Source organism: Syngnathus floridae, chromosome 13, assembly GCF_059516105.1.
Source record: "Syngnathus floridae isolate MCC-2025c chromosome 13, RoL_Sflo_1.0, whole genome shotgun sequence".
NCBI classification, from domain to species: domain Eukaryota; kingdom Metazoa; phylum Chordata; class Actinopteri; order Syngnathiformes; family Syngnathidae; genus Syngnathus; species Syngnathus floridae.
Genome location: NC_142425.1, coordinates 4126691 through 4153343, shown reverse-complemented (window position 1 = coordinate 4153343; position 26653 = coordinate 4126691). Strand labels below are relative to the sequence as shown.

General features: G+C 44.6%; 2 long non-coding RNA genes across 2 annotated transcripts; both read right to left on the bottom strand.

The window, feature by feature from the left end:
• Positions 1-521: 521 nt before the first annotated feature.
• LOC148388179 (uncharacterized) lies at positions 522-25850 on the bottom strand. The gene is made up of 5 exons (XR_015861988.1): positions 25205-25850; positions 1834-3793; positions 1539-1720; positions 1103-1285; positions 522-769 (listed from the first exon to the last, which is right to left on the bottom strand). It is a non-coding gene; the product is annotated as an uncharacterized LOC148388179 (long non-coding RNA).
• LOC148388180 (uncharacterized) lies at positions 15121-20571 on the bottom strand. Its single transcript, XR_015861989.1, has 2 exons — positions 19022-20571; positions 15121-15677 (listed from the first exon to the last, which is right to left on the bottom strand). It is a non-coding gene; the product is annotated as an uncharacterized LOC148388180 (long non-coding RNA).
• Positions 25851-26653: the final 803 nt, after the last annotated feature.

Genomic DNA, 26653 nt, shown 5'->3' with positions numbered 1-26653 from the left:
TCAAGGTGACATTTTTGGTACAGCATGTTTGGACTGCATGTGTCACTGAATATACCAATATTGCCCAAACTATTACTCAGTCCGCCGCTGCTGCTGGAACACGCGAGTCAGTATGTGGGGAAGAAAATGACAAACATGTTTTTTTTTTATTGTGCTGGACTTCTTTTCATTGCAAATTAAGATGACCTTCAATGATGACAATCTTTGCAAGGCAGCCATTGAGGTGCTCATCCGTTGTACTTTCATTACTCACTGGATGCTGATGTGGACAGATGAGTGCAGCTAAGAGGTCACTGAAAAGTAACTGTCAGATTGGAATCGCATGTTTCCTTATCCCTTAGGAGCTTCTGTCCAAGACGCATGCAAAAAATGGAGGCCTACAGACAGTCTACACCAGTGATGGCAATGATAACATTCATTGATGGAGAATGTGTGATGCAGCTACACAACACAAGAGTTTGTGAAAAGAAACCATTTAACCATTTAGCTAACTAAGTGAGGAAAGAAGGCAGCGTCGAAAATGGATGGATAAAACTTTTTTTTTTATTCACAGGAGTGCATCCTAATGAGAATTAATGTTGGAGGAATGCATCTGCGTTCTGCTTTGGACCCGTCAGCACAGTCTCAATTAAAAGGCCCTTTCATTTTCTCTCAGCTTGGCACAAACATTAACTTTGAGCGGGATGGCGATCAATTGAAGACACTTTTGCAGAGGTGGCTGCTCAACGCCGAGCGACCGCTTCAAATTTAAGGCGTGCGATCCTTCGTTCTGAAATAAAATTCGGAATTTATACATTGGGGACATCAAGACTCTCTCATATTTCTGTATAGTGTTTCGCGACCTGCCAACTCATACACTCAATAATCAGTCTTTATTTTAAGATTTTTTATCAGTATCACGTGTGTGCACGGTTTGCTCTCATGACTAAGAACTTTTTTTGCATGAACATACACTGCTCATGGAGATTTCTTTCTTGTCTGGGTTCAGGGCGCTTGTAGTTTTGATGACATTCATAAGACAAGTTCTTTGTATTCTTGGACTCTCATCACACTGCGGAAACATTTTTCCGGATCTCCCTCCCGAAAAGGAACCGTCCTGCACCTTCACATTTTGGAGGAGGGCTGCTCCAATCTCCATTTTCATCACAGGACATATCAGAGGAACCATTCATGAATTCATGGCTGTTCTTGCATCAAAATCGAAGCACATTGCCAAAGTATGCTTCTTCTGGGTCCCCGATCACCTCCACATTGTCTTCCACGTTGATGACGGGGCACCGGATTGCTGGAAAAAAAGGACAGAAGGCCTCATTTTATTTTGTCAAGTGGTTGCATGAAATAAAATCTGGACCTTGATAAAAAAAATTTAAGTTGTAATGTGCCATCGACTATACGGTTATAGTCAACTACTATCGACTATACAGCTACATGAAATCGTAGTACCGGTAAGGAAATTCACAGGATACAATATAACCTCATACGCTTGAAGTGGCAAATATTTGAAATCTTTCAAATGGAAATGAAAAAATTGGTCTTACGATGACATTTTGTACCACGAAACTGCCACACCCATCATTACAGAGGAGTCCGAAAAATCCAGTGTGGCCAACAGCGCAGCTCACTCTCACTTGCTGCTTATTTTGGTACTTATCCTCCATACCTGTCGTGTCAAAACTGGCATCGAACAGTGGACTGTTCCGAAATGCTTCAAGTGGACAATCTGCAAATCAAAAGTACATGAATCCATTTCTAGCGATTCAAGTCCTGAACAAGCAAAGACCAAAACAAGGTGAATCACTACGAGAATGAATCTGTATGCCGCTTGAGTTTTACCTTGACATTTCACAAAGGTCAACATATGCAATAATAGCGCACAGCTTTGGCCTATCACCTTCATTTTGTCTTCTCCGCTCTCAACTGCCTGACGCAACTAAAAGCGGACACTGCACAACATCAAGTTTAGATGGTGGCAAAGAGGAATTGCGCAATATCTGGACACTCGACTCCCGCTGTCCAGTCTTGCAGTGAGAAAGCAATGTGACCCGTGCACTCATCCACACATATGTGTACACACAGGAGAGTACCTCAGGGTGTTGCCAAATAGAATATGATGCACACTGCTTATATATGTCACCAGCATTTATGCTACAAACAAAAGTACAAAATGACACGATGTGAAGCTCAAGAAGCGTCTTGACATCTACAATTGGAGTAGTTGGACATGCAGTGAGCCATTTGTTCCGTTTTGGAAGTGCTGTTGATTTTTCTTTGTTTTACCTTCTCGGTAATCATTCGCTGAGATCAATAGTGTGATACAGAATAGAGAAAATATTCTCATCAAACTTCACTGATGGAGAATGTGTGATGCAGCCACACGACACATGAATTTGTCAAAAGAAACCCTTCCTCTCAAGAAAACAATGAGTCACCAGCAAAAAAAAAAAATCTTCCACAACATACTGTTCATTCATTCTTGGGCAAGGTTGCTATGATTCCACATCTCCGCATTCATCCACTAGAGGGCAGAAGTAATCCTTAAGAAAATAATAGCAAGTCTCAATCAGATTTGAAATAATTGAATCACCCCCTAATTGGGCATGCTGGATAGGAAAGGGTTTACTGTTTTTTTTTTTAATGGCTTGAAGCTACTTTGGCCAGCTGCAGGGGCGTTTGATTGAATTTTGAGACAAATAAACGGCCCGGGGCAACGTGATGTCGAGTGGTTAGCACATCTGCCTCAGTACTGAGGTCGACGCTTTGAACTCGGCGTTTCCTCGTTCTCCTCATGCTCGCCTCGTACTCTGGTGTCCTTCCTCATTTCAAAGACACGCGTGTGAGGTTTTTTGAGGTCTCTGGATGGATGCAAAGTAATTTCGTGTTCATACCGATCATGCATTTTCTGCTTCCTGTGTAGCAGGGATGGGTGTTTAGGTGGCGGCTTGCGGACTGCATGCGGTCAGCGACCACACTGTGAATGGTCCTTCTTTAAATGTTTAAAGTGTTGCTCTTATATTTTCTCCATGTACTCTCATGTACAGACTCCTCCTTCTTATGATTTATTGATATGAGATTTGTGATATCAAGAATGTTCCTTTTTGCCACTCAGCAAATTTAACTAAGCCGTTTTAACAGCAGAGAGGCTCAGCCAAGTGTGGCCTTCTCTATCGATGTGGTAAAATGAAGCCAATGAAGAAAGCGGCGTTGCCCGAGATGGCAGATAGAAGAGCCTGAAATTAGTTTCTTCTGGAGACTGTCTGGCCTGGGTCGAAGTTCTTTTTGGCCTCTTGAGGAAATAAATACTATTGCTTGACAGGATGGAACCAGAGTGGCTCGCTAAATTACACACTTGAGGACAAACTCCACATCTGATAGAGCGACTCAATCGCTAGCACAAGTACAAACCAAACAAATGAATCGAGTTCACTATTTGATCTTTTGTTTACATGATGCTAATATGTGCTCGTATGTGACAAGCTCACAAAGGGGCTGAACTACAGCCACTTAACCTGAATGACAAAATTTACTTCAAACATGCATCAAGCATGTTCTGTTTTGAGATAACAACACCCAAAACTATGCTATATTGTGACATGAAAATGCAAAATGACACTCGTACTGTAGAAAGGACGCATACGTAGTAAACAACTTGTCAGGATGACATTGCTGCAGGCGTTACCCTCCATTGCCAAAATACGTCCTTGTTATTTCCGGCGTAGCATCAAAATCACATGACAAGTGCCTGGCAGCAGGAGGCGAATTGGCATGCGATCGGCCGACAAAAGCATCATGACAGCTAAAGAGAGAAAAGGGACAAAGGCAAGACAAAAAGGTTGATATCAATCACAGTTTTTCTTATGAGCATTATTACTAGTACGTATGCACGCACGCACGCACGCGCACACACACACACATACACACACACACAATACACACACACACGCACGCACACACACACACATACATACATACATACATACATACATACATATATACATACACACATAAACACATAGTACATACATACACACGTACATACATACATACACACGTACACCCATTTACGTACATACACACATATACAGTAATCCCTCATTTATCGCAGATAATTGGTTCCAAGACCAGCCGCGATAGGTGAAAATCCGTAGAGTAGTGTCACCCTCTCATTTTTAACATACATACATTTTTTGTGTATCAATAAATTTATATTAAACCATACAAGTGCATATATTATCATTAGAACATTAAATAATAGTTTCAAACATATAAATACTATATTAATAGTATAAATGACTTCATCATCAGTTTAAAGTCCGTTTTCCAGGCGCCGCTGGGTTGGACTGGGTTCTTGATATGGCTTTCTTCCACCGGGAACGGTCCATGGCCATCTCGTGGTTGATGCCGAGTGCCTTCATGTCGGCTGACACAGTCGCCTGCCAGGTCTTTTTAGGTCGGCCACTGGGTCTTGTTCCCTCTACGTTATACGACATAACTTTCTTCACCCAGTCGTTCTCGTCTTTCCTCACTACATGTCCGTACCATCGCAGTCTGCCTCTCCTCACCACATCCACTATGGCCTCCACTCCCATCTTCTTTCTCAGCTCTGCACTGGTCTTTACCTCCCTCATTGACACATAGTATAAATGACTTACAGAAAATAATATATAAATAATATAAATATGATACGTGTGTGTGTGTGTGTGTGTGTGTGTGTGTGTAACATACGTAGCTGTTACTAAAGTGTACACACTGTAAATATGTTTTGAGAACTCTTTTATTATAACAACTTTTCTTTTATAACAAGGTACAAGTGAACATGCTGTAAATATGTTTTTAGAACTCTTTTATTATTATAACAACTTTTTTTATAACAGGGTATAAGTGTACATGCTGTAAATATGTTTTTAGATAGAACTCGTATTATTATAACAACTGTTTTTATAACAAGGTACAAGTGTACGTACTGCAATTGTGTGGGCACTCCCTGCCTTCTGCTGGCATGCGGGCAACTTTCATGGAATAATTCCTCAAATTAGAATTTATATTTTGCACCGTAACACTGTTTACAGTGGAGATGGCGTGCTGCTGACCTCGACTCGGGACGTCGTGAGTCGGTGGGTCGAATACTTGGAAGATCTCCTCAATTCCACCGACACGCCTTCCATTGTGGAAGCAGGGCCTGGAGACTCTGAGGTGGACTCTCCAATCTCTGGGGTCAAAGTCACTGAGGCAGTTAAAAAACTCCTCAGGGGCAAGGCCCCAGGGTTGGACGAGATCCGCCCAGAGTTCTTAAAGGCTCTGGATGTTGTGGGGCTGTCCTGGCTGACACGCCTCTGCAACATCGCGTGGACATCGGGGACGGTGCCTCTGGATTGGCAGACTGAGGTGGTGGTTTCCCTCTTTAAGAAGGGGGACCGGAGGATGTGTTCCAACTACAGAGGAATCACACTCCTCAGCCTCCCTGGTAAGGTCTATTCAGGGGTGCTGGAGAGGAGGGTCCGTCGGGAGGTCGAACCGCGGATTCAGGAGGAGCAGTGTGGCTTTCGTCCTGGCCGTGGAACAGTGGACCAGCTCTACACCCTCGGCAGGATCCTCGAGGGGGCATAGGAGTTTGCGCAACCAGTCCACATGTGTTTTGTGGACTTGGAGAAGGCGTTCGACCGTGTCCCTCAGGAATTTCTGTGGAGGGTGCTTCGGGAGTACGGGGTGCTGAGCCAAATGATAAGGGCGGTTCGGTCCCTGTATCATCGATGCCAGAGTATGGTCCGCATTTCCGGCAGTAAGTCGGTTCGTTCGCAGTGAGGGTTGGACTCCGCCAAGGCTGCCCTTTGTCACCGATTCTGTTAATAACTTTTATGGACAGAATTTCTAGGCGGGGCCGAGGCGTTGAGGGTGTCCGGTTTGGGGACCTCAGCATTGCGTCTTTGCTTTTTGCAGACGACGTGGTGCTGTTGGCTTCTTCAAGCCGTGATCTCCAGCTGTCACTGGGGCAGTTCGCCGCCGAGTGTGAAGCGGTCGGAATGAGGGTCAGCACCTCCAAATCCGAGCCCATGGTCCTCGGTGGGAAAAGGGTGGAAAGCCCTCTCCGGATCGTGGATGAGATCGTGCCCCAAGTGGTGGAGTTCGAGTATCTTGGGGTCTTGTTCACGAGTGAGGGCAGGATGGAGCGCGAGATCGACGGGCGGATGGGCGCAGCGTCGGCAGTAATGCGGACTCTGTACCGGTCCGTCGTGGCGAAGAGAGAGCAAAGCAAGCTCTCAATTTACCGGTCAATCTACACTCCTACCCTCACCTATGGTCACGAGCGATGGGTCGTGACCGAAAGAACGAGATCCTGGATACAGGCGGTCGAAATGAGTTTCCTCCGCAGGGTGTCCGGGCTCTCCCTTAGCGATAGGGTGAGAAACTCGGTCATCTGGGAGAGACTCGGAGTAGAGCAGCTGCTCCTCCACGTTGAGAGGAGCCAGATGAGGTGGCTCCGGCATCTCATCAGGATGCCTCCTGGACGCCTCCCTGGGGAGGTGTTCCGGGCATGTCCCACCGGTAGGAGACCCCGTGGACGACCCAGGACGTGCTGGAGAAACTATGTCTCTCAGCTGGCCTGGGAACGCCTTGGGATCCCCCGGGATGAGCTGGATGAAGCGGCTGGGGGGATGGAAGTCTCGGAGTCCCTCCTAAAGCTGCCGCCCCCGCGACCCGACCCCGGATAAGCGGAAGAAGATGGATGGATGGATTTTGAATTTTGAATTTTTTTGGGGGAAAAAAATCTGCGATGCACTGAAGCTGTGATAAATGAACTGCGATGTAGCAAGGATTACTGTATATACATACATATACACATAATCATATATATATATATATATACGAGCACAATTAAGCACAATTAGAGGCTCAATTATTTACCAGTTTCTCCACTGCAGTGTTGCAGAGCCAGACAAAGAGAGGGCAATGGCCCACACCTTTGTCCCCGTGGTGATGAACTTTCAATCAGCTGAGTGCCAGCGGCAGATCAATAAAGACCACAAAATAGCTCAGCTCAGCTGACTCACACCCAGGAGGCCTCCGGTCCAGGTAAAGCGATCCACTCATCCAGAATCCACACTCAACCGCATTGCAAACAATTTCACCTTGTCACCAAACGAACCATGTTTCCTGTGTGCACGTGGTCCGTTTGGACCGCAGCAACTTCAGTCACCATGCATGCCAAAGTGGCAACGTGCCGTGCAGTGACAAACAAGAGGCGCACACGTGCTCACAGGCACTTTTGACACAGTGTGTCTTTAATCAGTGGCTTCAACAAATAATTTATTGGAGTAGTCATAAATAAAGTTTTTTTTTGTAGAACTGCTTCGTGATGCCCCCGCGTTCTTGGTTACATAAAATCCCATGTATAATTTAGCACTATTCAAAGTGAATGGTAATGAGGCCAGACCTGGTGTGATGTTGCAAGTGGGGCCTGTTAAAATGAAGCTGAGACCAAAAGCAAGTCAGTTCAAACCTTTTCATTTATTCATGGGAGGCTCATCAGCAGTGCGTTGGCTCAAAACTTTGCTTCTTTTATCCCCACGGTGCTCAACTACCATATTTATGCGTTCTTGCGTGCACTTTGCAATTTGGAAAGAGTGTGCACTTTTCAATGAGGAAATCAGATGGGGTGCGCTTGCATACTGGTTAGAAAAAAAGAAAGAAAATAACTGTACTTTAGCAATTAAACTCTGCGACAAAACATTGATTGCAAAGTAATCATGTTTGGACGCTACAAATCTAATGACGTGTGAGCAGACGCGCATTTGCAATGCTGCTCATATTAGTCGTCGGCTAATCTGCAAATGGCAGATTGGCGAGCGAGACTTTCAGGCATTTGCTTGGGAGCGGACAATCACAAGAACATCCTCTTCCTTTTTTACTCGCTTGGTAAAACAGCAAACATAAAAGGTCGGACGTCAAACATGGGTCATCAACTTCCTTTGAATGCACAAATTAATTATTAACTTCTTCCAGAGTGCAAATTGTAAAAGTCCCCTTGTAACGTTCTCCTTTTTACTTCGACTTACTAAAATAAAGAGTGAATATTTTACGAGCTGCCTCCCAGGTTGCATGTTAGGATTAAATGATGATACCTGCCGTAATTGTCGACATGGACCAGTGAAACATTGGCCTCAGCGAAATCCCAGCGATGCCATGATGTCTTTGGCAACCTGTTACCTTGGTAACTGGAATAATGAGCAGAGAGAAGAGGGATGTGGCAGGCAGTCATATGTGGAGGGAATTTATTCTTTGGTTATCATTTCACCCGCGCAAACCAGGCGTGGGTTCTCTTCAACGCTTTTGAGAGCTCGCATCAAGCGAGAGTATGCTGGACGATGGGCAAGCCTCAGAGAGGTGCTCTTTGCTTCTTCATGCCGCTTCACTCTCTCGTCTTTTTTTACAATCCGTCCATCTTGGGCCAACATTTCTCTTGTCAGCGTTGCCATTCGTTTATGTGGGAGACTTAGAAAAAACAAAAGTGTGCAATGAAAGCACAGTAGTCGTCATCATCTTTTGCAGACTTATTGGACATACTCGGCACAATCAGTGCATTCATTTAATTTAGAAACTCCCCAAAAAAAGAAAAAATTAAACAGGGCTAATGCAAGTAAATTATTTTGGTTGCTGAGTGAAAAAGGTCCATTTATTTATCTTAATGAAATCATGAAACAATTACCTTAATCGTGAAAGGTTTAATTGGATGCTGGAATGTCCTTTGGGGATTAACTTATTTTTTCATCCTTTTGTTTGTATTCCTTCTCCTCGTTTGTTAAAAATGTCTTGTTTGCCCATCATTTGTATTTAGCCGCTGTGCTCCTTTTCTTTCTGCTGCATCCTTGCTCTCACCGTCTGCGAAGCGCACAATGATCCATAATTCTTTGCAAAAGCACTTCAGATGTCCTGCTGCTTTGAGATGAACTTCAATATATTTTCCACAAGTGCTGCTGCGGCAAAACGGTTGTTATCTTTGGAATTCCAGCAAAGGCGTTGACAATGTGAATCTGGCTCTTCAATATTGCATTTTTTTTTTTTTTTTATCGTGTAGCAATGAAACTGCTCCAAAACGAATCATCAGAAATTGTAAGAATGACAAATTAGCAGGAAGACAACGCATGGCCGCACCAGGCACGTAAACAAATACTGCACCTTCAGCACCTTGGACAGCAACCGTGGCAAGTTGCCGAAGAGCAACTTGCTGCATTTGCAGTCTTCACTTAACCCAACATGTATATTGGATGGAATTTTCAAACTCTTCTGCATTTCCTTTAATGTCTCCCAGGAGAGCTGCACAACATTGATGTTTTCTTTTTTTTTGTAGCGATGCCGCATATCAAAAGAAGGCTTTCTCGACCGACTTCCCATTCATAATTAAAGAATCAAATACCTGCACTTGAATGCGAATCAAAAGACTTCTTTGTTGATAATGAGCAAGAACAAGCCTTGGGGCCGTTCTCTTGAAAGTAACACTTCAAAGTTTGCCACTTGTCCGTTCATTTTACATGAGGAAAAAAAAAAAAAAAAAACTTCACAGAAAATCCAAGTCCGTCTAAAATCTTGCTCGGGGTTGGGCTCCAGCTCGACGGCTAACCAAGCGAGAAAAGAAGACAGCGTCCAAAATGGATGGATAAAACTTTTTTTTTTTTTTCACAGGAGTGCATCCTAATGAGAATTAATGTTGGAAGAATGCATCTGCGTTCTGCTTTGGACCCGTCAGCACAGTCTCAATTAAAAGGCCCTTACATTTTCTCTCAGCTTGGCACAAACATTAACTTTGAGCGGGATGGCAATCAATTGAAGACACTTTTGCAGAGGTGGCTGCTCGACGCCGAGGGGCCGCTTCAAATTTAAGGCGTGCGATCCTTTGTTCTGAAATAAAATTCAGAATTTATACATTGGGGACATTAAGACTCTTCCGTATTTCTGTATAGTGTTTCGCGACCTGCCAAATCATACTCAATAATCAGTATATTTATACGGATTTTTTTTATTCAGTATCACATGTATGCTTTCATGACTGTAAGGACTTTTTTTTTTGCATGAGCATACACTGCACGTGGGGATTTCTTCACAAAGTCACATCAATCGGAGAATGGCGAAACAAATCTGCCACTGATTCGGTCAAATTTAAAAGCCGTGGTGAGGAAGCTTTGCAAAAATTATTTGACCTGGCTTCAGGTCTGCTTATATACATTTTCACAAAGCCTTTGTTTACTTTGAAAACGCCTTTTCAGCACTTTGATGAGCTGCGAGGCATGTCGGGGAGTCTCGCTCTTTGCCAGTAATGGCTGATTAGCGCCAGAGCTCATCCTGAACGGTGAAAGCTTCCCGCCCAATCCAGAGAAGGCCTCTCATCCGAGCTGTCAACGACTGGCAGGCGGACACTTCAGGGAGGGGGGCCGAGATGCAAGACAACGTGCCTGCTGCGCCTGTTTGGATGCTGCTTTTCTCTCACAATGGTAGACACGTTACAATGCGTATCCTTTTGGGCTAAAAGCTAAAAAAGACACTAACACAATGGCAGGATGGATGCAAAAGCAATGTGCTATTTATTTATTTTACTTTTCCACATCACGTAATCCTTGTGGCGGGTTTTTACCTTTTATACACTTCGGTACTGGCGGTCTGATGATTTGTGGGGACCTCGATGTGAGACTCCATTCATCTCAACTGTGCCACTGGTGTACTTATAGGAGCGACGGTCTGGCTACTATATGCTGAGGCAGCGCTTTCAGTTAGAGCCTCAAATGAAATATTACATCATGTAGGTCATAATGCCTCAGAGTGAGGAGGTTACGTGGGTCAAAATACGGTCAAATCACTATGGAGATAAAAATAAAGCTTAGCAATTACAATTTGAGACCAAAATTGATGCAATAATGCTCAGTTGTTGATAACCAGTGATTCCAATTCACTTTTAAAGATTCTTTCATTTGCTTTCATATCTTTTAATGGTCTTGCTTCCCTGTACTTTGTATGCAGCGATGTTTGATTTTAAAGTGCTCCATATAAATACCAGCTAAGTTATATTGAAAAGGGACAAAAACAACCCAAAACATTGATGGCTATTGGTGCCGTTTTTTGTCCTTTGTTATCAACATGTTTGTGTCTTTCACCGTCACATTCTGTCTCAGCGCCGCGGCTCTGAAATGGTGCAGGCTGCCATCTCATTACGTCTCCTTTCATGAATATTTCATGCAATGTTCTCATTCACTTTTGAAAGGGAGCTAATTTGCTGCATAAATATTTGATGTGGACCTTTCATATTCCTTCCACCCACATTTCAATTAACCGCACAATGTATATTTAGCTTCTCAAGTTACACCACCACCTCATTATCCTTCCCTCTGTGCCGTTTTTTTTTTTTTTAAATACTACTCAATACACGAAGCAAGCAAGTAAGCATTGTTTCAATTTTCAGCGACTACATCTTTGAACCTTAATCAGCATACTGTACGCAAAACGTTGAATTTCAAAGAATGTGAGGCGTTTTCACGTTCGCGACTGCGTCCGTCTTGCTTTGACTGTAGCGGCGGCAAATATAGAGCGCCTCATCAATCACGCTGCGAGTAATCACACACATATTGCAGCAAATTGCCAAGGAGGAGTGCAATCAATGTAAAGCAAATTTAACCCAAGGACTCAAATGACAAAGATGAAACAAGCGGTGCCCAATTGGATATTAATTTCAATTACGATAAAAAGCCTTTCCAATAAAAGGCTTTGCTGGCATATTCTACCTCACCAAATTGAATGCATGCAATATTTTGCGTTTGGTCACCACAGTGCACTAAACATGAAAAAGAAAAGAGAATTATATATTTTTCTGGCTATTATCATTGTTAGGGCAAGCACACTTGAGTGGGAGTTTGGGAGTTTTCCCAGGAAATTACACAACCCCAAATTCAACATTTCATAACAAATGAGGCTCGGCTTTAAAAAGCGGCGGCAGGCAATACGTCTACAATTTCACGGTGAGCTGCCCGCTTTGGAGGCTCCCCGAGTGTGAATGGAAGTGAGGCGCGTCCTCCTCTCTATCTGTGACAAGCCAGTGAAGCCCGACCGGGCTCAAGTGATCTTTTCGAGTGCTGAGGTCTGCCACGCTCCCGTCTGAAAAAGTGTCTTGATGGGACCGTGTCACCATAATGAAGTTGGGGCCAGAGACGCCTGTCGCAGTGAGTGAGCGATGGCCTCGGGCCTTCTGCCAACACTCTCATTCATCATTGCGATGATGGCACCCCCCCCCCCCCCCCTCCCCTATCGGTCCCTCTCGCTTCCTCCGCTTGCAATTGCTGGATTTGCATTCATACGCTTTGGGCTGTTCATTAACACTTGATGAATGCTGCCGTGCAAAAAGATTTCCTTCAAGTCATTTAGCTCGCAAGTCATTTGAATTCCCTGCAGCGCACAAGCACGCACACACACACACACACACACACACACACACACACACACACATACACGCACACACGCACGCACGCACGCACTCACAGACATACACACAGGCGTGTTGGACTACAAACAGGTACCCGAAGTGTCGGAGCAGCTCGTATGTCAGGCATCAGCGATTTTGCGCCTTGGCAAACATGACAATGTGCAGTGGCTCATCACCTTTCAGCTTCATGTAACACGGTCGGGCATTAAATATTGAAATGGGCCTGAAATGTTCCCCGGATAACATTGGCTCGTCTTACGGCAGCCTCCCTTGCTATCGCTCTCTTTTGCTCCCCTTTACCGCGACTGCCACATTTTGCACTTCGGACCTCGATAATCCATAAATGATGCGACGACCACTGGCTCCGATTACGTCTGCCGTTGTAAATGCTTGCTAATCACATTTTGGGCCCATTGGCGCCGCGGGATCGTCCTTGTTCGATTACAGGTTTGACTTTAGCGTCAACAAGCTCAAACAGTCACAAGTGGTGAGCGGGTTGTGATTGGCCAATTTGCAGCACTTGAAAGCAGATGGATGATTGATTGAGGGAACCAGACCATTTAATGATAAAAATAAATATTCAATTAGAATTGCAACCAAGATTACCTTTGACCCCGCCCCCACCCTAAGCATTCAATAAAATACTCATAAAAATCAATTTGCATGTCCTAAAGTGTCACTCGAGTTAACCATTTGAATCAGCTTACCGGAAACACGGTGCAGCCTCTTCAGCATCTTTTATGGATGGAAGATGTCTATTTTGAGCGCTTGCTGCATTTTGTGGCTTCCGAGAGAATGTTTGTTTTTGCACTGTCGCTAAAAGAGTGTCTTTGAAGGCCCAGAGGATGCGCACGCCTTCCGCTCTTCTTGCCTTGATATTGATGTAACTTGATGTTGGCATCTGCGCATCTGGAAGGCATTTTTCTTTTTCTGGCTGGTTTCTTCTAGTATCGTGCACTTTACTTCGATTTCCTCGCTAGTCCGAACACAGTTGTGGTTTCGTCATGTTGCCGCAGAAGTGTGACTGAAGCGTGCCAAGGTGAAAATAGTAAAATAAAATGAGAAGGAAGAGAGACAGATTCAAGACATTTCTGTGTCAACTAATCCCTTTGGCTCCCTTGTCAAGATACAAGCCTCCTTTTGCAGACCCCTTCGCTTTCCTTCTCTTCTTGATCGTGATTTCCAGAGACCTGACTGAGTGTATCAGCCTCTGTGGCTTCAAGGAGGTGTCTCGGTTCTGTCCTCCGGGACTGCATGGGGGAATTTCTACCTCTGACCTTTCTTGGCGAATCCGGGTTCTTCCCTGTGAAGGAGCTCAGCCCAAAGCTCCCGTTCAGCGCTCCACCCAGGAGAGCCAGCCGCTCTGAGCCGACGGATTCAGAAGAATATGCGCCGAGCTCGGGGGAACAGAAAACTCTGCGCATGTTCCGACTGGTGAGCAGGAAGCGGCCTCACCTCCGTCTTGAGTTTTCTTCTTGCGTTGTCTTCTGGGGCATGCTTACAGTAAACATGTCCAGCATACAAAGGTCACCAATGTACTGAGAGCTACCTATTCATGCCACGGGCTACTGCTTTGATATGTGCTTCTGAAATAACAAATTGTCACAATCAGTTCATATCGTTTTACAACAATTCATCAAATGATCACTTTGACAACATTCCCTATCCATCACAACGTCCAATCACTGGTGAGCTATTTTTAGAATAGAAGACACTGATCAAACGTATATAATGTTAATTGTGTTAATTGTATTCAGGCTATTTGTGCTAATGATTTTTTTATTTTTTTAAGAAACAATGTTGAAAACTTCAGAGGAGAACAAAAATCAAAATGCGAGGTCTCTCCTTGCTATCCTCGAGGACGATGTGCCATTTTTATGAGCACCGGCTGGAGATTCCATGTTCGTATTCAGTAATGCTTTGCCTCCAGCTCAAGGGGGCTGCCAGAAAGTTGAGCAGAAAGAACAGAACTTTCCAAGACCAACTTTTTTTTTTTAAGTGGGAATTCATCAAGCAGCATTGGGTGAGCAGCTGAGAAGAAATGTCACAATATTCACATCAACTTGAGGGGAAACACGACCGGATTCAGCTGGATAAGAGAAAGGTGAGTGCACTTATACGGTTGGATGATGCAAACAAGCATGTGCTAGCCCATCTGTCTCATGGTACAGAGACTCCTGTCTCCGGGTGAGACCGTCAAACATTTGAGAATGAGACAGTTCTTTGTGTGTTTCACAAAATAAGTGCGACTACATATTTGGAAGAATAATGATACAAATATATATAAATATAGAACTTGTGCACAGCCTGAGCGTTGCCCATGACGACCTACTGCACGTGGAGAACAGGACACTTAAACGTTATCTTTTTAATGAGGGTCACCTTTTCAATATGAAATATGAATTGGTGGTTGAATTCGCTGTTGGATGAGGTATGTTTACATTTTCCTAATGATAATCCTGTGCATGACCCTTGATGTTAATTACAGGCCTGGCTGACATACAAAGAAAGTTTTGGCAGAACCGGGCGGAGTACACAGATATGCTGGTGCACCGGCAACTGCAAGCAAATGAGTTGAAAGGAAGCAGGGAGCTAAATAGCATCTAACAAGTTGACAAAAGGAAAACACAACAAAACTAAATTCAAAACAAAAACACACATGACAGTTTTCATTTAATTTATTATGAAAAATAGCTGCGATCAGGTTTAATGAAGACAATGATGTGTAACAATGCTGCATGTCAGAATTGTGCTTGGAGGGTCGAGACTATTTGCCAGTGGACTGTTATTTGTTGCAACATGGCGGATTTCAGTGTCATCTGCGGCTTTACTCGTGTCAGCGTCTGCAGACGGGACCTGCTCGAGTGTCTCAATAGCGATATGACAACAGCGATTGTGCAGGTCTGCCATCACTCCATCTTCAGTCTCAGCTTCCAACTTGTTCAAAGCTGCTACGGATCCATCATCGGTCCAAAACTCTTTTATTTTGTCTATTTACAGCTGATTGTTCATGAATTAAAGCTCCCTCGCGCTTTATCCACATTTGGACTGTGAGAGGGAAATAAAAAAGGGGCTGAACTCTGCAGCAACCTCCCGTTTCATCACTCTGAATGATTCATTAGACGAAAGAAGCAGCGGGAGGCTCAGCTGCATGGCAACGGAGGACGACGAGAACCGAGCTCCCTTGTGCATCAACTGGGCCTCGTTTCTTGACAGGCAGCTGGAAGGAACATGAAGATGAGAGACGTGCACGAACAGAAGGAGAGGTGTGAATATGATGAGGGAACCAAAAGAGGGTTGGCTTGTAATATTTTGTTCGTCATTTGAAATGTTTTCAGCTTCAGTAAAAACGGGGTGTATTATTTCGCTTTATCTCCATCTTGTTTTTAGACATGTCATTTTCTCATGCCCATCTCTATTCATTGACCCATGGGGGGGTTACAGTATGTGATTATCATTCTAAAGTCTTCAATTCATTCTGTCTGCTGTGGCCTTGGACATCTGCGATCATGTCATTGAGTCAACAAGCTCTGATCATCTTGGCACCTAAAGATAACGTGCCAATTCCAGCACCACCAACCCCACAATCATCCGCCATTAAGCTGTCGTCACTCAATGGAGACATCCAAGCGAGCACTGCCTTGCAAAATGGAGGCAGATACTGTCCAGCGCCTACTCATGACAGAATAAAAAGTCAATATTATACTCACTTGTAATAATAATGTACAAAAAAAAAAAGCACATAAAGATGATTGTAATGCTGATTCACTTGCTGATTCTGCAAAATCTAACAAGCATTATACAATCACCCCAAGCTAAAGCTAGCCTCGTCCACCGCGGACAAAACGAGCGTTTTTGCTTAAAGTAAGCAAACCTCCAAATAACCTGGAGATAAAACAAAAACGTTGATAGTAGAAGTAGCTTTGGTGGCGCTGACGACTGAACAAAAGAGAGAAAATCCGTTAGAAGGCTGCTACCTGCACGACGCTTTGCATTTCTTACTGATGGCAATGCAGCAATTTTTGGGGTGCACGACAGGAAAATAATCCTCATAAGCCACAGAAAATAACAAAATCGGAGAGAACCGGATGAAAATGGAAGTTTCTTGAACAACTTGACGTCGCGCTTTTTAATTGACTGATAAATTGCAAGCTCGGCTTACATACGTGGGCCTTTTCCAAGCCATGACTTCAAACCAAAGGGTCACGAACCACGGACCAAAGCAATAAAACGAGACTCCTTGCGGCGCTCTCGGCAAGCACGTGTGACCTTTTGGTGGCAGCCTTCTTCAGAACAGAGGGACAATTTATCGGCCCAGCAAATGCAATTACCTGCCAGAAGACCTCCGATATCTGCTGGAGTAAACGTTTAAAACTTCAGCAAGGTATTCCACTTGAAATATTTTGTATTCAATCATGCATTTTAATTTGGAAGTTTGTTTTCGACTCGTTTCTGAGAAAATGATTTGCCTCATCTTGTTGCCAGAAACATTAGAAAAAAAAAAGGCATGACACATATGTTACAATGCAAATCCAGTCCATTTATCGTGTTTTTGGCTCCCGTGTTCTCTGCTCCTTTGTTTCTTCCTCTCAGCGGCCCGGCGTCAGTACAGCTCTGATAAAATGTGTGACGGCTGTGCCAAGCGGCAGATTAATCGTGGCCGCCTCTCCCGGCCCCGCCTGCCCGCCGCCCACAAGCATCCCGGCGTCCTATGAGGCCGACCCGCTGACAGCAACATAAGTCATGTGGCTGCATTAAAAACGCATTAGGCCAGCAGAAGGATTTCAACTTTTGCTTATCTGACAAAGACTAGCTGCCCCGCAATGAACTGAGCACCGTTGTCCTCATGCATCACCGTCGCCTCGGCGACAACGTTGTGACTTATGCGCCGGGCAAATGCACTCCCGAGCACTTTTGCCTCGGCCGGCCGATATTAATATCTTGAATTGATGACATCTCCAAATGTTTGCCGCCACGCTCTCTTTTTGCCTCCCCACCTATAATTTCCTGCCTGCTTGTTCAGACTCAAGGGGGAGAAAAGATTGAAGGAGGAAGGGTGGCGGGGAGAAAGCAAAGAGCAAAATGAGAAAAGGGAAAGAGGAGCCAAGCACCTGTGCAGCGGTAATTTGATTTCGTGTGGCTCGCGCTCTTCCGCTGTTCGGCGGAAAGGTCGTAATGGCGGCCATCTAGCAAGCATTATTACACTCCGGGAAAGACGTGCCATGTGTTCAGGGTGGATGATCGCATCTCCGCAGCTTGGCTATAGAAAATTTCCACCTCTCTTATTCATTAGTTAGGATGGAAAAAACAAAACAAAGTTTGCTTGAGCAAGCTTGCAAGCTGACACAGGCACATAGAGGCCATCCATCACACACTGATGCTGCTCTTGTGTTCCTCCTCACTGACACTTAGTCAAAGCGTATTTGGCATCCAGACGAGTAAAATTGGCTTGATATAAGCGCCAGAAGACCTTCTGTACACATCCTAATTACTCTTGAGCGTAGCCTCGCTCGCATTTCTGATGTTTGCGCCCCTCGGAAAACGTGCTCACCTTCGGCAGCGGTCTAATTTAGCTGCTTGAAGGCACACGTCAATTCCCGGTGCAGAGTTGTTGATCTACTCGGAGGGTGAACGAGGAAGTGTGCGCAAATCCAGAAGCTGCCTCTTTAAAACTCGAGCCCGCATGCTACTGTTCATGTTGCAGGCGTAGGACAAAATTACAGAATCAAAGTGTTCATGTTGATATTATCAACAGGACAGAGAAAGTAATACATTTCCATGATTGAAACATGAGCGTCTTTGATGCAGAAAAAAACACGGTGAGGAAGATTTGAATATTCTCGCTTTGATCTTGTTCGTATCACCAGCCATTTCTGCACAACAACTGTTCTTTAAGTGCTTTACCGTTCGAACCTTAAATGTGCATTTGTGTCGCCCTTTGAAAAGAAAGAACGGTCACAGACTTTGTGTCGCCGCCGGCAGGAGGTATTGACTTTCTCTGGCTGAGTGCCGTTGGCGCTGATTGCAACTGGCGTGTTGCGACATCAGCTTTGTTCAAACATGCCAATTCTTCCGCTTGCTATTTACTCCCCCGACGAGGCTAAGATAAACAAACGCAACAAGCGCGGCGTGTAATTAAGACTGCTTGATCCAGGCGGAACTCAAAGGATAGAAAATGCCACCGACCTACGGTCTAAGCTCACCTTTATTGGTCACTAAGGTATTGCTTAAGCCTTGACGGAATTGCGTGTCCTTTGTTATCTGACCGGTGTGGCATAGCGCTGAGCTCAGACACAGCAAATAAAAACAGACATATACTCTATAATGTGTACACATGGCAGCAAGCACAAGTGTACATCGTATCGGCATTCCAAGAGATTGCGCAAGACAGATGTTCACGAAAAGTCAAATTTTTAATCAACACACCAATCGAAAGAAAGAAATGTGCATGATTAGGCCAGTGCTAGCTTGAACTGTAATAAATTGACAGCCATATTTTGATGTCTTCTATGATCAATCCTACGTAATTCCCTGTGCTATGCATTTCCCCATATTGACACTGACCTGTTTGTCTGTTAACAGATTAGAAAGAATTAACTTCCTTCCAGCAGCCCCGCGAGACGCCGGCATCTGCCCCACGTAGCAGCTCGGGGCGCCTTGGGGTCAATTGCGACTTTCTGCTGAGACGCGACAACATCCATCGCTCCCGAAAGACTCATTTCTAGACAGACATAAAGAAAGACTCATTTCTAGACAGACATAAAGAAACCAGACAGACATAAAGAAACCGGTGGCACAAGTTGTGTTTGTCGAGACTCTCTTTTGGTTTTCATTCTGGTTTTATCCAGTCCTGTCTTGTTTGTTGAGTCTCTTTGTTTCCTCGTGTGCTGGTCAAGACGGTAACTCGTGTCGTCCAATCGACTCCCTCAGCCGCTTGTGTCTTTTCCAGGTGTTCCTTGTTGTCTCGTCACATGGCTTGTATAAAGTTCCTTTGTCGGGTCATTGTGGCTCTCACCATGTCTGATTTGTTTTTGGGATGTTTTGTTGTCATTTTGGTCTTTTTCATTTTTGGTTTACAACAGACGTCACTCTGAAACGAGCCGGAATTCACCTCACAACGACCAGATCGCTAAATTGTTCTAAGCCCCCAAAACATGACCAACATCTGACATTCAGTTATCGAGTGTTGTTGCTTTTGCAACACGTTATATCCACCAATCAGATGTTTTGACTCGAACGGTGACATGTTGCGTTATGTAGGCGATGGCACGATGACATAACTGGCAAATTTCAAGTTGGGATTAGCCTACTTCATCTCAATTATATCTCCTTAGCCATCAGAGAGGATTTGACTCCAATCTCCCTCTCGGATTACCAGCGATTGGTCAAGTACGATTTCCGAAAGGTCAGACCTGTTTTTTGAGTGCACATGTATTTCTTTTTGGAGAGTCGTTGACATTTGACAAGCATCTATTTGAGCTTCTCACATAAAAGGCTTCAAGAGTAGAAAAGCTGGACCTGAAGCCTTGAAGGGCAAAACAGTTGGCTCGCATGTCCCTCCCGCCGGCTCGTTGTTAATGCATGGGTGCAATTCTTCAGTGTAATAGTTGCAGAAATTAATGTCGTAAAAAACAGTTATTGCTTCATATTGCGGTTCTCAGAATCTGAACGTTTGCCGTTGTACTGATCATTCATCTTTTTAACGATCTCCTGTTTTAGTTGGGCGAGCCATGACACATCTTTTCTAATTGTGAATCATTTGTATCGCTCCAATTGCTCATTTTAATCTCCTCAGGTGAACTGTTTATTTTATGGTTTGAGTTTGTTGCATTCTTTTATTTCGAGATGTCTTTATTCATTCGAGTTTTTGCTCCCGTTGCAGTTCGCCTTTTCTGCTTTGTGTTGATAAGGCTCATCATGGAGTAATTGCTTTGTTTCTTGCCTTTCTCCTGGACAGCGGGTGGCGTAACTCAAGATTGCTCGGGTCCAAATGAATCCCCCGAGACTCGCAACCGCTGTCAGCCCATCGTATTCGCCCCGCGCTCTCATTTATTGAACCGAGAGACAAACAGGAGAATGTGGCCGCAGTGTTTGCAAAATATTGTCCAAAAACGTAAGCATGGAAACAAACATTGTGTAGGAGACACATGTGCTTTTCTCAGGAACTTCCTCAAAATGGCTCGCCTTCCTCCGCGCAACAGTCCAATTAAAGTTTTATTGCTTCATAAAGACTTTGCGGGATTGTTGTGGGCCAGAAAATGTCTCTGTCAGTCTGGACTGGACTGACACTCCAGAACTAAGAATTTTTTCTCCCGGTTACTCAGCCCAATATTTTGAACCGGATGGATTGATGAAGCCTTGCAGCATCAAAGCAGTTTGCAATAGGTATGCATTTTGCAACCCACGCACAGCCATGGCACATTTTCCTAGTCTTGTGATCAAAGATAAGAAGAGCAGCCTCAATTTGGCAACCTGATTGCACTCCCGATGCACCAAAGTTGACTCGGTTTCAAAGAGCGCAACGTTCCCTTCACGTGGGTACGTCACTGCAGCTTTAAACAAGGCGGAAAAAAGGTATGGCTTTTAACATCATGTCTCTGCTGATGAGCTTTCCTTTTTTCCCCAATTTTCTGCCGTGGGGGGTTTCACGGCATTGATCTGATGTAAGAGCAACCAACCTCATGGGAGTAAAACTTGCCCAACTTTATGAATGCGCGCGTGTGCTGTCAGTATGTCAAAATGAATCGAGGGCTTAGTGAAAGTGGGTCGGAGTCAGAGATGCAAGGAAAAGCACTGACGTGCTTCCATGGAGCACGTATTGCTCATGTCACATTTCGCGCTGCACTCATTAGCTCCTTTGCAGGGAAATCAAAAGTGTGCGGGGGTTGATGAACGCATAGACGCTGCAAAGAGATATGATTATTTTTTTTGTCTATCTCTGTATGCCAGTCCGTGGATGGGTGCTTAGGGACCACTGCTATAAAATGATCATCATAACAATGATGAATGACGCCATTTGAAATGGACAAATGCGTACGTGTGCGCGGTACGCTGCAATATGTCAAAGTGTTCAATATACGAGAGCCCGTGCTCTTGTTTATAACCAGGCCGCTATCAGACCGCGACAGACCTCGTCCTCATACGAACGGCTCCCGCAACAAAAGCCAGATGACTAATTACATTTCAATATCTACAAATAATTTCTATTATGTGTTAAACCTCTGAGCAGAGACCTTGATGATGCTTTGCTTCTTTGGATTATGTTTTCCAGCAAACAAAATATAATTCCCTTGTTGTGACACATGAAAGAGATGATTCATTAGACTTAGTAGCTTACTCGGATCAGAACTAACAGAGTGTAGGTACATCATGCATTCCAAATTAGCTCTTATTTACTCAGCAGAGTCAAGCATCAGAGGATCAAAGTTGCATCTTGAAGCGGGAGGACCGACCGCGCGCCTCTAATGCAGCCGCAGGCGTTTGACGGCCGTCACTGCCGACATAACAGCTAACTGTTGCATCATTTTCGCATCCTCGGGAGCTTTCTCGGCGGCTTTCTGCGTGTGCGGCTTCAACAACCAAGTGCCCGCTCGCAACTCGCCAACGTGAACCCTCGGCTCGCTATTCATTAATCAAAAGAGAACAAGTGATCTCCGCCCCTGCTTTCAAAGCAGGGGCAGGGGTCGTGAGGTATCATCTGGAATTGGAAAAGCTAATTAATCAACTTGGCTAACGGAGCTATTTGCAAGAAGCCGTTTCGGCAATCTGTGATGCACGTGATGTGATCGACCGTGACCCAACGGTTGCGCAGTGTGCAGAGATCGAATATTCCATTTAAGTAGCTCTCTAAATAACCACGCGTCAGTCAATACAGTCCAAAAAATGGATGACATGTAACACTCAAATGTATCACCAAATATGTCCAAAGACAGATTTAAGGCAAACTCGTTGAGCAAATATCGCCAAAGCTCAATCAATCAGTCAGACGAGAATCTTGACATCACATCATGGGCTATTTTTATTTTCTTTTAACTCTGTTGGCCATTTGGGCCACAACTCTCAAATCAACATGTTATCACGCTGTAAATTATTGAAGCCGACAGCTTGCCGAAGGATGCTTTCTCATGCTCCATATGTCATATCAATACCTCGTCCACCCATAACTGGCAATCTGTGAGCTCTCCTCAAAGTCTGCTGCAGTCTCCTCTGTCAATACAGATAATTAGCGCTATGGTTTTATGACTAATCCTTTCTTGACAAAAGGTTTATCAAATGCCTACAAAAAGAAAAATACAGGCAATTTCCGAGACTGAGAACAGAAGATGAGAATGATAATATGAGAACAACTCAAAGAATATGAACAAAAATATTATGATATGGAACACAATGTCATAAAAAAGGTCCCGGACAAGACAGCCTAAATAGTAGACGGTTGATCATACTGAAAAGTATACTTGAGATGAAGTGGTTCACAGTTTGAATGTATTCTGCGTAAGATGAGAAAATTGGTGATACAGTAAAAGCGCAACTGGATGAAAGCTCACATTTTGTGTACTAATAAGAAATGTACGGTGTCACACCAATCATATTTTCCTGCGAAAACATCCATCCAATAAGAGTGATGTCTTGGGCGAGCGGCTTTAGTGGAGCGGCCTTCTCTGACAAGTGAGCTGTCAAATCAAGCCTCGCTGCATGAAAAGGTTGCTACAAGAATCAATATTGCCTCAGCTGTCACTCATCCAGCAGGGGCTCTGCAGCCCTCCTGACAGGAAGGCTCCTGTAGAATCACACGGCTTACTTTAGCAACCGTCATTAGGAATGTTATTCCTATATCATTTCAAAACGCAGCAATTAGCACACAATACTTTGAAGATACAGAAGAAGCATAAAACAAATTGGACCTTTCACCTGCTATGGCCCAGGGGTATCAAACTCATTTTTGTTGCGGGCTGCATCGTCGTCATAGTTTCCTTTGGTGGGCCATTATGACTGTCATCCCAAATAAATGTATGAAAGCCTCATATTATATACAGTATAACCTATGAAACAAACTGACAAAAAACTCATTTTCAAATTAGATGAGTAAATCCATCCATCCATTTTCTGTACCGCTTTGTCCCCACGGGGGTCGCGGGCGTGCTGGAACCTATCCCAGCTGTCATCGGGCAGTAGGCGGGGGACACCCTGAACTGGTTGCCAGCCAATCGTAGGGCACACAGAGACGAACAACCATCCTCACTCGCACCTACGGGCAATTTGGAGTGCTCAATCGGCCTACCAAGCATGTTTTTGGGATGCGGGAGGAAACCGGAGTGCCCGGAGAAAACCCACGCGTACACGGGTAGAACATGCAAACTCCGCACAGGGAGGTGGATTCGAACCCTCATCCTCCTAACTGTGAGGCGGACGTGCTAATCAGTGCGCCACTGAGCCGCCTTAGATGAAAAAAAATGTTCAAATATTTTAAAAAGATGATTTTTAAAAATGAAAATTTGCAATTTTAGTAATGACACATGAATTTGATGCACAATTTGTCCGCGGGCTGCATAAAATGACGTGGCGAGCCGTATCTGGCCCGCGGTCCTTGAGTTTGACACCTGTGTTAACTACGCAATCATCTGCAGCGAAACAATCATGCCATCTACTTGTCGCGGTGCTTGATATGAGGGACTTGACAATTATTTAAACTTTGCGATTGAGTCGGTCCACGCACTTCCGGTTCGGGGGACCGACCCACCGGTTGAGAATGGCTGATTTCCACAGAATAGCTGCTAGTCTCGTCAAGCAAGGTGAAGGTTTTGAACTTTGTCGATGGACAGTTTCCCTAGCCGCTGACTTAAACAGATAGAACGGACGATTTATTGGTTATTACTGAAGGCAAGGCTGAGCAGTGGCTCATGGGAAATAAAACGCCGTTGCGTCCGATTGTACTCAGAACACTTGGGACAAAGAATTTTCACAATAAAGGCACAATATTGAATGGAAAACATATTTCACTTCTTGGGGGAAGGGAGCTGTGACCTGAACTGAAATATCTCCACTATAGCTTCCAGTTACCTGTCAAACGCAGATATATGCCAATATGTCTCCCAAACAAAATGTGAAAATAGGACTGTGATTTTTTGTTGTTGTTGTCGTACACCAGCTGAAGAAATTGTCATCAAAGCAAAGCAAACACTTGTGTCAGTGCTGAAACAAATGCGAAGCCTGACATCTCGACAGCATTAGCGTTTCTGCTTGCACCCTGCTGTCTCTTTACCCACAGCCAATTTTGTCATATTTCGGCTAAATCTATAATGTGACATCTACCTGACGCAGCCAAGCCCAAATGAAACTTTCAATAACGACGGCTGCTGCTTATGTGACAACCTCCTGACTGTGCCGCAGTAAATCCTCCTATATGCATGCATGTGGCAGAAAGTCTCAGGGGGTTTTCCCGCCATGCATCGAAATCTTCCCGCCCCCTCCTTACCTCTCCATCTGTTCATTTTCATATCATGTTAAGGCTTGCTACTAAATCTGCACTTTTCCCGCAGCAGCTGCTTCTGTTGCCGTTTTCATTGCGCTTATGAACAGCATTAGTGGCGTGAGGTCCGCACTTAATTGCATCGTTCGTTACAATTTGAGAGAAACTCGAAATAGGATATTGCAACATTTTATAATTCTACTTTTTATGGTGCTGTATCATGAACCTGTGGGTGTTTCTCAGAAAGTGGGGTCCAACCAGATGTTCAAATGCAGACTCACCTATTTTCTTCCCTTTATAATCACTCACCAGACTTCACTGCTTGTCAAATAAAAAACACGACTGAGATTCGTGCTGTCTCTTGGGTGTCAATGCGTTGAGTCAGCTGAAAACAAAACAAGGTCCATTGCAGGCCCAGCGCAGTGCAGAGTGGAAGCACTTGAAAGTGTCGGCGAGCGGCCATCTGTGCCCGCAGCGGCGGCCGACACAGCTGCAGACGGCCTCCATTCATCACCGCTGACAGGCTGTGGATCCGCTGATTCGTCGGCTGGCGGAAGGGTGCCGTGCCAGCGCGTGGGGGCAAGTCTCTGACCAAGCTTGTGAAGGCGAGGGGGACCGCTGCGTATTTCCCTCCGGAGCAATTGACAGTTTCACCTTTTCCACCTCCGCAGCTTGCCAAATGACCTGTTGGCTCAGCGCGGCGAGGATTTAACCTTTTGGACAAGCCCACCAACGGCTCAAATCTGCAATTTCTGCAGTGAGGTCTGCATGCTTTACCACGGGGGGACTTAAGTGGCGCGCCCAACACCGTTTAGGACATCCACAGCAAAATGCCACCAATTCTAAACTACAAATCGAATAAAGCAGGTTGTGAGGGCAGAAAAATGCGAACTTGGCGAGATCCGAACGATGCTCTGTGTTATCTTCAGCCCTCATCAGTGGCTAAGCGCCTCTGGCACGTAGCGGAGCGCACAGCTGCTTGGCTGGCATGACATAAAAAGTCCAGAGCGCGCAAATCTACTTTGGAAAAGAGCCCAAATGCAGCTACGGATCTCACATGTGTCAGTCCGCAGATGACGTCAGCGAAAGGATTAAACAGTGATTTCATAAAATACATTAATCACAGCTTAACAGTTCAAAGTACCAAACATTCATTTCTGAGTTTTTTTTTCCAAACTGTGTGTGTCCCTGATAACTTACAGTACGTTGATGCCGGTTTATCATTTGAGTCAGAATATGACAGCTGACATCTTTTGTCTGCCCAAAATAATATTTGCTAACGTCGCAGAAAGGCCAACAAATTGCTGGTCGACCGAGAATGATTCCCTCAAGAAAGTTTCTAACTCAGCAGAGATACCAAATTGATTCTGCAAAAAGGGTAGAAGAGAGCAGCTGTGACAGAGTCTTGTTAATTGATAGAAAGGTACGGTTACCAGTGTCAACATGAGAGAGTTGGCAATTAATTAGTATTTAGTTCAAACCACACAACAGATGTGCTGCGTTGGGTCCCACCACCCATCTGCTACATGCTGTCACAATTCCTTACAGGTCCAACAGCTATTAACAACTACCTTGTAAAGTGTCTTTGGAAGTCAAAATATTTGGAAACGAGTGCTATTTGTGCAACATTTATCCGCTCAATTCGAACTTGGTAGCAGCCAAGAACTACAGCTAGGTGCGACCCATTAGCTAGCTCCTCCTCCTAGTACCAAACTTTTGTCTTTTTGAAG